Source organism: Microtus pennsylvanicus, chromosome 9, assembly GCF_037038515.1.
Source record: "Microtus pennsylvanicus isolate mMicPen1 chromosome 9, mMicPen1.hap1, whole genome shotgun sequence".
NCBI lineage: Eukaryota > Metazoa > Chordata > Mammalia > Rodentia > Cricetidae > Microtus > Microtus pennsylvanicus.
This window is the reverse complement of record NC_134587.1, coordinates 21,335,006-21,347,619: the sequence shown is the minus strand read 5'-3', so window position 1 is coordinate 21,347,619 and position 12,614 is coordinate 21,335,006. Positions and strand designations below refer to the sequence as shown.

General features: G+C 47.1%; 1 protein-coding gene across 3 annotated transcripts in view; it reads left to right on the top strand.

Moving 5' to 3' along the window:
- The window catches only part of Tanc1 (tetratricopeptide repeat, ankyrin repeat and coiled-coil containing 1), a 216,192-nt gene that overhangs the window by 17,225 nt on the left and 186,353 nt on the right, over positions 1-12,614 (top strand). The gene's annotated exons all lie outside the window — the stretch shown is intronic.

The following is a 12,614-nucleotide window of genomic DNA, read 5'->3' as shown; positions in this document are numbered from 1 at the left end:
TAGGGGAAGGTGCCGAGGAGCTAGTGCAGCAGGAGAAAGGGAGGAGGTGGAAGAGGAGTGAGTGGTTGGTTCTGGACTGGCTTCGGGGAACAGAGGGAGGAGGTGAGGCCTGTGTGGGATTTTGCCAGGTGGGAGGGAGTGCTTTCTGGATGCAGGGAGCACAATGAGCAGAGGCTGGGAGGCATGAAAACAAGTCATGCTCGGGGGTTTGTTCTAGAACAGACGGTGCCTGGCATTTGGATAGAGGGGCTGGGAGGAGAGAAACCAGATTGCAGAGGCCTTGCATGCCAGGCTAAGAAGTGTGGACTTGCTCCCGCGTGCAAGCGATAGCTGTCAAAGGCCTTTCAGCTGGGAGGTGATGTAATCAGATCTGCTTTGGAGCAAAGCCTTGGCAGCGGTGGTGTTGGAGGAAAGGCGGCTGGCGTGGAGACAGGTGGGTGGCAGGGCACTCCGTTAGGCTTTTGAAGTAGGTCAGGTGAGAGATGATATTTAAGGCTGGAGAACGAGAACGGTTGGCAGCTGAGTGCCTATCAGCTTGTGGAGTGTTCATCAAGGGGCTGGTGGTCACCTGGGCCAGTCAGGATTTAAACAGAGGTTGCTGTCCCGTGCTCCTGTCCTCTTAGAACAGGGTGTCCAAGAACACTATTCTGCAAACCGGGTTGTCAGGATGCAGCTTGTTTATTTCAGGAGCCTATGGACTGGGCAGTGTGGAGTCCGCAAACAGGAACTCAGCAGAGGAGTCAGCTGGGACATCAACAGGGAAGCAGCTCAGTGCCACAAGAGGACTGGGTAGGGCCAGGCGGAGCCTTTCTTTTGTGTGTCCATGTTTGCTCTAGATGATATGGCTGGCTTCCATTGGTTGCTGTGAGTCTGGATTTTTTTGGAAAACTGTCCATTTGGGAATTTGATGAAATACCCCTTTTCTTCTGATTTCTAGGAAGGTCGGACTTGAGGGGAGCACAGTTTATGTTTCTTTCTTAGTTACTTTTCCTTACGCACCCCTACCTGGTAAGGACCCTTGAGACAGGGTCCCTCACTGAAATTGGAGCTTGTGGATTTGGCTAGTCTGGCGGCCAGTAAGCTCCCCAGAACTACCTTGGTCTCCTTATTTCCTGACTGACTGAACCATCTCCCCAACTTCTATTTCAGGAACTTTTTGTAGCCCCATATGGTGTTGGTTTTTGGTTTTAAGAAAATAATCACCTAGGAAAATGGTTTATTTTTATGATCTTGTGTGCATTTATGTGGAATTTTGCCAAGGTTGCTCTTTCAAAAAAGTTATTTGGATTAACTGTCAAGAGCAGCAAGCCCTCAAAATCAGAATTTGCGTTGCCCTTTCAGGGGACTTTCAGCAACAGATTTCTGGGAAATGAGATTCCTGTTTTTCTTGCTTACAGAAGAGAGGTTGAAGCTGAGTGTTGATGGCACAGGCCTTGAATTCTAGAACTTGGGATCAGAGAAGTAGGTAGATCTCTGTGAGTTGGAGGCCAGCCTGGTCTACAGAGTACGTTCCAGGCTGTCCACGGCTACATAGTGAGCCCGTATCTTAGGGGAAAAAGGAGAAAAAGCTGGAGGTTTGGAATCATGGGAAGGAGAGTGAGAATGAGGAGTGTTATATATTCCGGGTTATTCGTTTGCCCAGGAATGGCCTAGGTTGTTCCGGACTAAACAGAGGTAAGACTAAAGAATGCTTGTAGCGTGACACAAGGCCCTGAATCTGGTTCCCCCTGACAACAAAAGTCACTGGTTTCAGTCTCTTCTTCCCCCAGAGTAACAAACACTCAACTCTTTGAAATCTGAGTTTTAAAGTCGGGTCATCTCTTATTATACATTGGCTTATAACTAGGGACATCCAGTCCCTGCCCTGCTTGTCATGTGTGACTCTGCCAGACTGAGGCTTTGAAGCCAGGCGACTGTGTAAGGTCCCCAACCCAGTGCCTTGGTCCCAGTGACCTGAGCAGATTGCACAGCTTCCTGGAGCTTGCTCTCTGGGGATCTGGGGTGTGGCTGCTTCTGAAGTTTGTTTTGGGAATGGAGTGTGGTGCGGGAGGCAGCGGAGGCTAGCTGGGTATCTGTCTCCCCTACTCTGAGAGCCTGCTTGTTCTGCCGGCGGTGAGTATGGGCTGTGTGCTGCTGTTCTTTGCTACCTTCTGTGCCTCCTCCACAGTCAGGAAGAAGTCTCTGATTTGGGTGTGGCTCTGCTTGCTTGGAGTTGATAGTAGGTCTGTATGTTTTGTTTTTGTCTTTCGCTGGAACCTGGCTGCCCACAGTGATGGTTGCTTCTTTGGTCCTCCTAGGCAGCAAGTTTTCCATTAACTCTTGCAGGTCAGACCAGTTTCTTGTACATTTTTCTCGTGCTGGGGAGGGAGATGAGCCTTCTAACTTTCTGTCTCGATGACAAGGCTTCTCAGCTCCCAGCTCCTTAGTTCCCATTCTAACTGGTAGAGGACAGGTGGAAGCTTTGTGTGGTTGCTCATTCAGTTAGAAGATACTAGTTGAAAATCTACTTGGGGCCAAGTGTTTATTCATTTTTGTTGTTGTTGTATTTCAAGACAGTTGTAGCTTTTTTTTTTCTTTTTTAATTTTATTTTTTGGTAGCTTTGGAGCCTTGTCCTGGAGCTCACTCTATAGACCAGGCTGGCCTTGAACTCAGAGATCTGCCCATCTCTGCCTCCCAAGTGCTGGGATTAAAGACATACACCACCACCACTCGGCTCCAAGTGCTTATTCTTAAAACGTTTAATTTGGCCCTCCCAGGACCTTAGCGTTCTCACCCACGGTGCCTGTTTTGTAGGTGACCATGAACTCTGACCCTACCCCCGCCCCTTGTGGCACCAACTTTCCGTTCTTGCTCTGCCCATTTCTGCCGTGTACTCTCCAATAGGTGTTTGCAGGGATTGCGGTGTCTGTTCCAAAGGGGTCCACTTTTAAATCCTTACGGGTTCTGGTTCTGAGGTCCTTCAAAGTGAGTGCTATGGGCCTACAGATGCTGTGGAGTTGGGGTGTGGGGAGGAAGAGTTGGAAATGAAGGCCTGTTCACGGGGAGAGCTGACTGGTGGGTTAAGCTGAGCTAACTGCAGCTGCTGAAGATGGCGTGCCCTTTGGGTTTTGAACTGCCCTCTCCACAGCCCTTGTCTGGATATGCTAAAAGCAGGGGTGGGGGCTGGTTACCAAATTTGTTCACAATATGCTTTCTGCTTCCACTGTCATTTCTAGATGGCTTCAGACTGACATTTGGGGGGGCATATACTTAGATTTCCCATAATGTGAACTCATCCGTATTTTCAGGACTTTACATTTCAAGCTCCCAAATACACAAGGGAATGATAAAATGTAAGGAGTGATGATTGTGGCGTTACATAGACTTGGACTCGAGTTTAGCATCGCTTAATGCCCTGGCAGACGTCTCTTAGTATTGGAGCCTCAGTCTTCATCCATAATAGGCCATCACTGTCCCGATGGGAACTATTCATCCGGGACACCTGGAATAGGTTTTGGCACATAGTAGGTACTGGGAAGAACCTAACACCTGTGGGCGAGGCCAGCACACGCGCACATTGGAGGTTAAGTGCCAAGACCCAGGCCGAGTTGGAGCAGGGCACAGGGCCGCTCCTCTAACCAGGGCTTGGCAGATTGTTGGAAACTTACCCAGACAAGTTTGTACTGAAGCCGTCCTTGGCTGGACTAAGAGCTGAGTCTGCTTCCCCGCTGCTGTGGCACATAGCATGACCAGAAGCAGCTTGACGAAGGAAGGGTTTATTTCGTTTTACAGGTTACAGCCACCATGGAGGAAAGCCAGAGCAGGAGCCCAAGGCAGGAGCTTGACGCTGAAGCCCCAGAGGAAGGGTGCTTCTGGCCTGTCCGCAGACTCACGTTCAGCTGCTGTTAAAAACATCTTTTAATGGTGGCAGCATCTTTTATTCATAATAGAGGACACCTTTTCACTCAGAGCCGCAGCCTCACGTTAACACACCTAGTGTGGGAGAGTCTCCGTGGGTGTCCGAGGACAGGGATGAGCCAAACTGGTGATGGTGCTGGCTCGAAGTGCAGGTCAAAGTTGCCAGACATCACCATTTTGCTTTCTTTGTCCAGGTTTATGTGCACCTTTGGGTGGCCCAGGGCACTACCCCCCCCCGCCCCCCCCCATCACAGGCTTCAACTGCCCAGTTGTCTACTTCACTAATAGGCTGCCTTACTCTCAAATCAATGGCCAACTCTTATTCAGTTCTGTCTGGTGACCTATCAACTGAACTTACCTGCCTAGCAGTGGTACCCTAATGATAGCTTGACCCTTCTACATCAATCAGCAACCAAGAAAAATACCCCGAAGACGTGCTCTCGCAGCAATCCAATGAAAGCAAGTCCTAAACGAAGGGTCATTCTTTCCAGGTGTGCTGAATTAAGATTAGCCCTTCCAGGTGGGTTGTCGTAAAACAACAGTGTGAGCAATGGACGGGACTATTCAGAGGGGTGGGTAGGTTGTTGGAGGAAGGCAGTCTTGAGACAGGAGCCCTGAGAGCGTGGTGTGTGGTGTTAACTGGTGGGCCTCATGGACCTTGCCGAAGAACTGAAACATGGCTCTGTAGGTGATGTGCTCTCCGAAGGGCTTAAGGGATGGGACTTGCTTAAATTGTGTTCGTGTAGATTGAAGGTAGGAAGGGGCAAAGATTTAGGAAGCCCAGAAGGGAGGTCTGGAAGCCAGTGAGATTCTTGGTATAATTAAGATAGTAACTTGGTCTTGGCAAGGAGTGGGGCCTGGGGAGTGAAATCGGCTTGATTGATAGGTATACAGGGGGAGGAAGCAGGAGCCGTTTAGAGTACTGTTCAAGGTTTCAGTATAAATAATGGTGAAGGGGAGCACCACAGTGCGAGAGAAGGATGCAGGCGTAGGAGAGACTGCTGGGAGCGTGAGCTTGGGGCATTTAACACTAAGGTACCCGTGGGGGTCTAGGTGGAGTTCATGAGACGCTGGATGTTGGCCACAGGCTTTAGAAGCACAGTGGAAAAAAGAAGTCAGGACTAGAGATGAGAAACAGCTTAGGGGTTCGGATGCAGTACCACAATGAAATGTTAATAATACCTACGTGTAAACTTCTGGTTAAAACGTAAACGTAGAAGTTTACTATTTAATAAGACAACCCAAAAGTCAAGAGTCTGGGCAGGAGAAAGCCTTGCCTTTACAGGGCCCTTTGTACTATACAGCTGTATTATTTTTGTTTTTTAGATGTTTAGAGGAAATACTGTAAAGAAATGATTAATGGTGTACATTATCAGGTGAGCCGGAAACCAAGCGCAGAACACAAAAATAACCCGTGCTGCAGTCTGTGATGCTATTATGCATAATTCTAGGTTACTTCATGCTCCGACAATAATACCATTCATGGGTTTAGAGTTCCTACCTTTCACATACATTATTTCAGTCAGAACTAATCACGCCTCCATCTGTGCTCGCAGCAATTAAAATATTTTAAGAATTATAAATGTTAAATGATGCTCGGTGAAGTTTGGGAAAGGGGAGAAAAGAATACCATTATGTGTTTAAGGCAGCGGCCGTGACTGCCTTCCCTTCTAGCTGCCGTGTGTCTTTAGGAGCACAGTTGCGGCCAGCTTGCGTGACTTAGGGGTTTTTGTCTCACAGGGCTTCATGGATTTTTCCAGGTGTTTTCAGTGTCTGGGTCCTCACTTGCAACCCCCCCCCCCCCCCCGCTTCTATTGTATCCCAGTTGGTTTTGGCTGTGTTGTTCTTCTCTCTCTAGGTGCTTGGGGCTGGCATGGCCTCTTTGCCTTCAGAATCAGGGCACAGAGAAAGATCTCAGCAGGCACTCTTGAAAGAATAGATGCTCGTTTTAGGCTTTATAGACACTGTAAGGTGGGGGTGGTGGATATTTTGGGCCGTTTCAGCCAAGAGGAGATTCGGAAAAACAGTTACCTGCAAGATGTTGGACTCAAGCATTCTGCTGACCTCTAGCCCAGCAGCCTCCCATTGTCCTCGAAACCAGAGGTTTTACTGTGGTTCAGCATGATTCAGCATGGAGGATCATTTTGAGACGCATAAGAGCTGTCTTGTGTTCTGCTGCTGCTGAACTGGGCTCACGCTCTAGCAGTGAGGTTGACCAGCTGTATGACCTTGAGCCTTACCGTCCCAGAGTGGCGTGACAGGTTGCACAGGTGTAATGTATTTGGGGCACCTGTTTGCACAGGACTTTTGTAAGTTTGGATGCTAAGGACCATGGTAGTCACTTTTCTGTTGCTGTGGTCAGGTGCCACAGCCTTGACCAATGCAGCCTAAGGAAGAACGATGATATTTTTGCTTGTGATTGCAGAGAGTAAGGGTTGGTGATAGCAGAGAGGAGGCATGGTGGCAGGAGCAGGATTCTGCGAGCCTGCGTCTGTGAGCTGCTAGCTCAGGGCAGAGGGAACAACTGCAAAAGGCTTTAGACTCTCAGAGTCCCCCTCCAGTGACATACTTCCAATAAGGCCATTCTTCCCAAGCCTCCCCAAATAGCATCTCCCAGTAGGGACCAAGTGTTCAATTACTTGAGCCTATAGCGAATGTCCTTGTTCGAGCCAGTCCTGGAACTGGAGAGGTGGGACCTGGCATTTGGATGGTGCTCACTGAATACTAATGAAAAGAAATCGTTGATTAAAAAGAATCCCCATGTTAGTAGGGGTCCTGGGAACATGAGAGCTGTCTTCCAGTGTTGGGAGGACCAGTGGGGACAGTTCTGCAGTCAGTCTGTCGATACGTATTCATGCAAACTGTTGAAACGGAAATCCTGGTTCTGGAATGACATAATTGTACGAGTGCACACAGTTGAATCACGTAGATGGTTACCGCATGATTTAGTACCAAAAAGTCGGGGGAAATGTTCATTTCCAGAGCAGAGTTGGAGGAGAAACATGTCACCCATATGGTTGCAATGCTCGACCGTCATGGTAACTAAAATATTTTACTAGTAGAATTGTCTGTATCAGATCGGTTTGTGGGATGTTTTCTTGATTGCTGGCTGATGTAGGAGCACCTAGCTCTCCCTGGGCAGAAGGGCTGAGCTCTCTAAGAAGGGGAGCTGAAGATGAACCTGAAGGCTTGTGAGTAAGCTTCGTTCCTCCACCATCCCTGCTCTAGTTCCTGCCTCTAGCTCCCTGCCCAGCATCCCTCAACAATGGACTGTGTGCTGGAAGTGGAAGTGAAGTAAAACCCTTTCCCCCTCAAGTTGCTTTTGGTAAGCATTTTATCACCCTGACCGAAAGCAAGCTAGAACAAGAAGGCGGCTCTGTCCAGGGGGAGAGAATGAGAACAGGGACATTAACCTCACCTAGGGATGGTTGAGGGGAAGGTTTTTATTGTAGATGCTAGGGGAAGGGTCCAGACAAAACTGGGCCATGAGAGTAGGTGGAGTTTGGGGCAGAGTGAGCATGGAGAAGAGAGGAAGACTTAAGACCCACAGGGCGAAGGGAGCAGGGAGAGGGAGGGAGGGAGGGAACCAAGAGGACAAAAAGAACCAAGAGAATGCACCACCAAAATGGCCGGTTTTTATAGGAATAAGAAGCTGGGGGAAAGGGAAGCCAAGGCCTTGGGCTGGAGAGGTTTAGGGTTGGGGCGGGAGAGAGGGCTGAGTGAGAGGAGCCGCCGCAGGTATTGTGTGAGCCTCGTGGCCAGCATGTTTGTTAAATAGGCACCACAGTTGGTCATTTGTCCTGAGTGACAGAGAGGAAGCCCAATGGCTGACAGGGCAGGTGTCTTCTGTGTACTGTTGAGGTAAAAAGCTGCAGCTCCCAGCTTGATCCATGTGGGCGTCCCTCCCATCCGCCATTCTACTTTCTGTGGTTCAGAAGTGCACCATCAACCGAAATGCCTGGTATTTACCTTGATTTGTTCAAGAGGGGCAGACACATTTACAAACTTTTATTGTAGTGTTGTAATTGTTTTATTGTTAGTTATGGTTGTTAATCATTTACTGTGACTAATTTATAATAGGGGACTGTGTGTGTGTGTGTATGTGTGTTAGGGGAAACAAAATGGGTAGACTTTAGTGCTGAGTTTTTTTTGTATCTGTTGGGGCTCTTTGGAAGTATCCATTGGAGAAAGGGGGGTTATTAAATGACACCATCACATTTATTTTTTAAAAGTATGCATTACATATCTTTTTTAAATTGTATTTATTTTTTTGTGTGGGTGAGTGCATGCGTCTGAGCGCCACAGCAGGTGTGTGGAGGCCAAAGGGTGACCTGGCCTGTATCAGAGCCTCTCCTTCTACCATGTGGATCTTGGGGATCAAACAGGTTGTCAGGCTTAGCAGTAGGTGACTTCACCTGTTGAGTCATTTTACTAGGTCTTGCATTGTGTATCTGTTACACATTTACACTGTGCCAAGATATTGCCCATTTGAGCACGCCCGCACACACACAGATGAGACAGAGAAAGAATCCGGATGACATTTGGTTGGTATGGTTGAATAGTTTTTCTTTTAAAAAAGCATTTTGTACTGTTCGTCATCACTTATACATTCCATAATTCTATATTTTATTTTAATAAGCACAAAACATTTTTTTTTCCTCAGTCTTAAAGAAATGAACCTAGCTAGGAATAGTGGTGCACACCTTTAGTCCCAGTACCCAGGAGGCCGAGGCAGGTGGATTTCTGAATTTGAGGCTAGTCTGGGCTACAGAGTGAGACTCTGTTTCAACCAACCAACATTTTTCCTTCCCAAGTTTCACCTGAAAATTTCTTATTTAATTTTAATATTAATTTTCAATGCCCTTTTTAGGATCGTCTTGTTGTCCTGAGTGTGGATAGGACACTCGGCTGTGACAGATGGTGTTGGGGTATCTTTGAGTGACTGAAAGCGCAGGGAAGGGAACTTGTCATCTCTTCACCCACCTAGATTCTTGGGCTGGGCTACACATCAAGCTAACACAGAACAAGTTAGTAGGGGACAGTCACTTTATGTGTATGAGCGTAAGAGAGTGTCTCACAGCAAGAGAGGAGTGAGGTCATTGATGCTTATGTAGCATAGTAGGCGTGGAGGTTTCTAATGGGTGGCGGAAGCTGCCTCAGGGTGGATGGAGACTACCTTCTAACACAGGGAAAGCCTCTGGTGTAAAGATAGCTGTGGGGAGCAGCTTTCTTACTAACGGACCTGTCCTGTTTTGTCCACTCCCTTTCTGAAGGACAGCTCGGGACATGTGAAGAGGTGTCTTATGGTAGTCTTCTGATGCCGTCTTTTGGGGAGGCACCTCCTGAGCCCCACAGCAGTATCCTTCTCTGTCATGTAACGAATGTGTAAAAGATGAAGTCATTTTAATGTCAGAAACCTTCCCATTGGCACAGGCAGAGCCTGTACTACACAGATCTAATTTTAGCCAGAGAGATTCTGTCTCAGAACATCAGCAATTATAAACTGGCAGAAGCTGGCCTAACCTTTTTTTATTTTATGGTTTGTAGATCAGGAAAGTTATTTTAATTATTTCTGCAATTAGGTGAGGAGCAGAGTCTTTAGTAGGGTATGGCAGAGGTGGACGGGAAGGCAAGGGAAGGGAGTGGTGTTTGGAGTACAGACTTGGTTAACCCTCCCCGGAGAGGAAGCAAGAGCTCAGTGTCTGCTTCGAGTTGAGATTTTTTTCTTTGATACAGGGTCTTGTATAGTTCAGTCTGGCCTGGAGCTTGCGCTCCTCCTACCCTTGTCTTTAGTGCTTTGGGAATGGAGAATATTATTTTTGGCTATTTCTTAATTTTTTTTTTTTTTTGAGATAGGATACATCCATTCTTGAACTTTTCCGTGTAACTCCTGATCCTCCTGTTTCTACCTCTTGAGTGCTAGGACTACAGGTATGTACCGCCGTGCTTAGCTACGCTTCAGATTTTAACCTTGAGATCTTGGTGTTGTGTATAAGTTATTTTGGGGGGAAAAAAGAATACTTCTGGAGGAGTGAATATATCTGCTTTCTTTTTAAGCTTTATTTATTTCTACCTGTGTATGTGCCTGCATGGTTGTTATACATGTACTAAGAGCATTTGAGAACCCTTGGGAGACAGAAGAGGGTGTCTTGTCCCTTGGAACTAGAGTTACTGGCAGTTGTGAGCTGTCATCTGGGTGCTGGGGGGCATTGAACTCAAGGCTTTGTGCATTCTACGTAAAGACTCTGTCATTGAGCCGTGAGTGGGTGTGTGCTGACTGGGCCTTCCTTCGCTGGTTGTGAGGAGAAAGAGATGGCACGAGTAACACGCACTGCCTTGTCTCACTACGTGTAAGTGTTCGGCACATACAACTTCTTCCCAAGCCCTCACAACTCCATAGTTTCCCTATGTTGGTAGCACAGCATGTCTGTATGAGGTTGGCCTGTATTTCTGTCCAGCCTTATGTGATCTGGGACTAGAGGTAGCTGTCTACTGGGCTCAGTGCTGTGCACTGAAAGCAATTGAAAGTGTTAGGCTTGGCTCCCCTTAAGTCTTCAGCAGAATGGAAGGTTCCTGTGTACTGGGGCAGTTTCTGGTACAAAGCACGTTTTGTAGAGGTGGGGTGTAAATTCCGGTGTAAAAATTTTAATCCCAGTATCAGCCACTTGAGCTTTATTAATTAGCTCCGCTGGAGGCAGATACCCACAGGTAATCTCTTTCCTCCCAGGGCATGGCCAGGAGGCAGGTGAAGGACCCATTGTTGATGTTCCCGCCCAGGAACCTCTTGGGTTCTCAAGGAGTGGATAATGAGACATCTTCTAGGCCCAGGAATACTTCCCTTCCCTACCTTCATCTAACTCTTTCCTGTCCTTTAAACTTGGTGTGTCTTTGGATACTCTCCAGATAGCCCCCAGTTCTGCCCTTGCTTTCTCTAGAAAGCAATATTGCACCCCTGCCCTGTTCCTCCTGGTGACAGTGGACCTGAGGGTACGCCCCTTGGACCTTTGCTCTTTGTCCCATGCCTCTGTGTAGCTTTGTTCTGGAGACTGTTTGGAGTTGAGGGCACAGCTGCTGATTCTACTTGCCCCCCCTCCCCCCCTTTTTTTTTGAGGCAGGGTCTTTCTATGTAGCCAGACTGGTATGGAACTTGCTGTGTAAACCAGGCTGGAGTCAAAACTCACAGAGATCCACCTGCCTCTGCCTCCTGGATGCTGGGATTAAAGGCGTGCAACATTGAGCTGGTTTTACTCATTGTAGAGATCAATACTCCGTATCTTAGAAGAATTTCCTGTATGATTTTCCACATAGCAAACAGGCTCCTTAATTTTAATTTAAAGAGAGGGAAAATAAGGAGCATAAAAATAGCTCAGTATGTGTCCTTCAATGTTTTTCTTTCCACAGACATATGCTAAGTGGTATGCCATTCTTTTTTTGTTATTTGGCTATGTATTTTTTTAATACACAAGTGTGGTATATTTTTATCACATACTAATATATATTCAAATGGTTCCCAACAGTTGTGTGTAATTTGCTTTTTAGTCTGTTAGGAATAGCCTTTAATTTATAACTATTATTCCTGAATTTTAGGTAACATTGTGATGAAAACTGCCCTTCTAATTTTATTGGATATCTTCCAACCATTAAACTGCTCTAAATGAACATAAAATGACTATTTCTTTATAGCTTGTTCATCTTTTTAATATCTGAGCAATCTCTGCATTCCCGAACTGAGCTAGGTGCCGGGTGATCCGCCCAGGTCTAAGAGTCATAGCATTGAGGGTAAAGCGCAACGTGTGTGCCCCCAGGAGTGTTTCATGGGCTGTACATAAGCACTTTAGTTAGGTTAGGCACGAGAGAATGTCGGTGTGTTCAGCTCAGACCCTCGACAGTAGCTCTCTGTGAATGTGGGCTGTGTGTGTCGATGAGCAGACTATGATGGGAGGGTCTGGCTGTGACTGTGACCCTGAAGATTGGGACACCAGGCATAGGGACCTAGTTCACTTTGAAGAATGGTGTTTTGAGTATAAATCTAAAGGAAAGCACATTGTACTATAGTTGGTGAAGTTACGTGGGGTATGGATTAGCCGTTCTGGGGTTCGGTTACACATGCATGGATTATGGGATGTTACAGTAACCAAGGAAGCAGGCTGGGATGTTCGTTGTTTGGTGGGATGAGAGTTGGAGACCTAGGTGTGGACTTGGGTTTAGCTCAATACTGATCATTGGGCTGGTACTCACACAGGAATGATGAAGGCCTAGCAGCCATGATATATGATAGCATCAAGCACACCCTACGGGTACCGTTCTCCAGTGACCCGGACTCCTTGGATGTGTAATTATAGACCTGGAGCATGAAAATAAGGAAGTGCTCACAAAACAAAGGATGTGGGCATGTCGAAGGGAGGAAGGAGCCAACCTCAAGGAGCTCTTAGTATCCAGAGCTAACTTTAGCAACAGAATAAATAGTGTGCTTCTGCATAATAAATCCAGAGCATAATATGTGTATTCACACGGCATGAAATTTATGCTAAGACAGGAAACATCTTTCTTATAGAAGAATTTCAAATAGTTTTGTAGACTTTTCTTTAGGAGCCTAAGGCTGAAGTCCGCACTCCCCGCAGCTCACTGAGGGTACACTGAGGCTGAGTTGGTGACTCTTCTCAGGGGTGGAGTATGGGAAGGGAGAAGTGAGCTTACAGCAGCTGTCTCTTAGCCG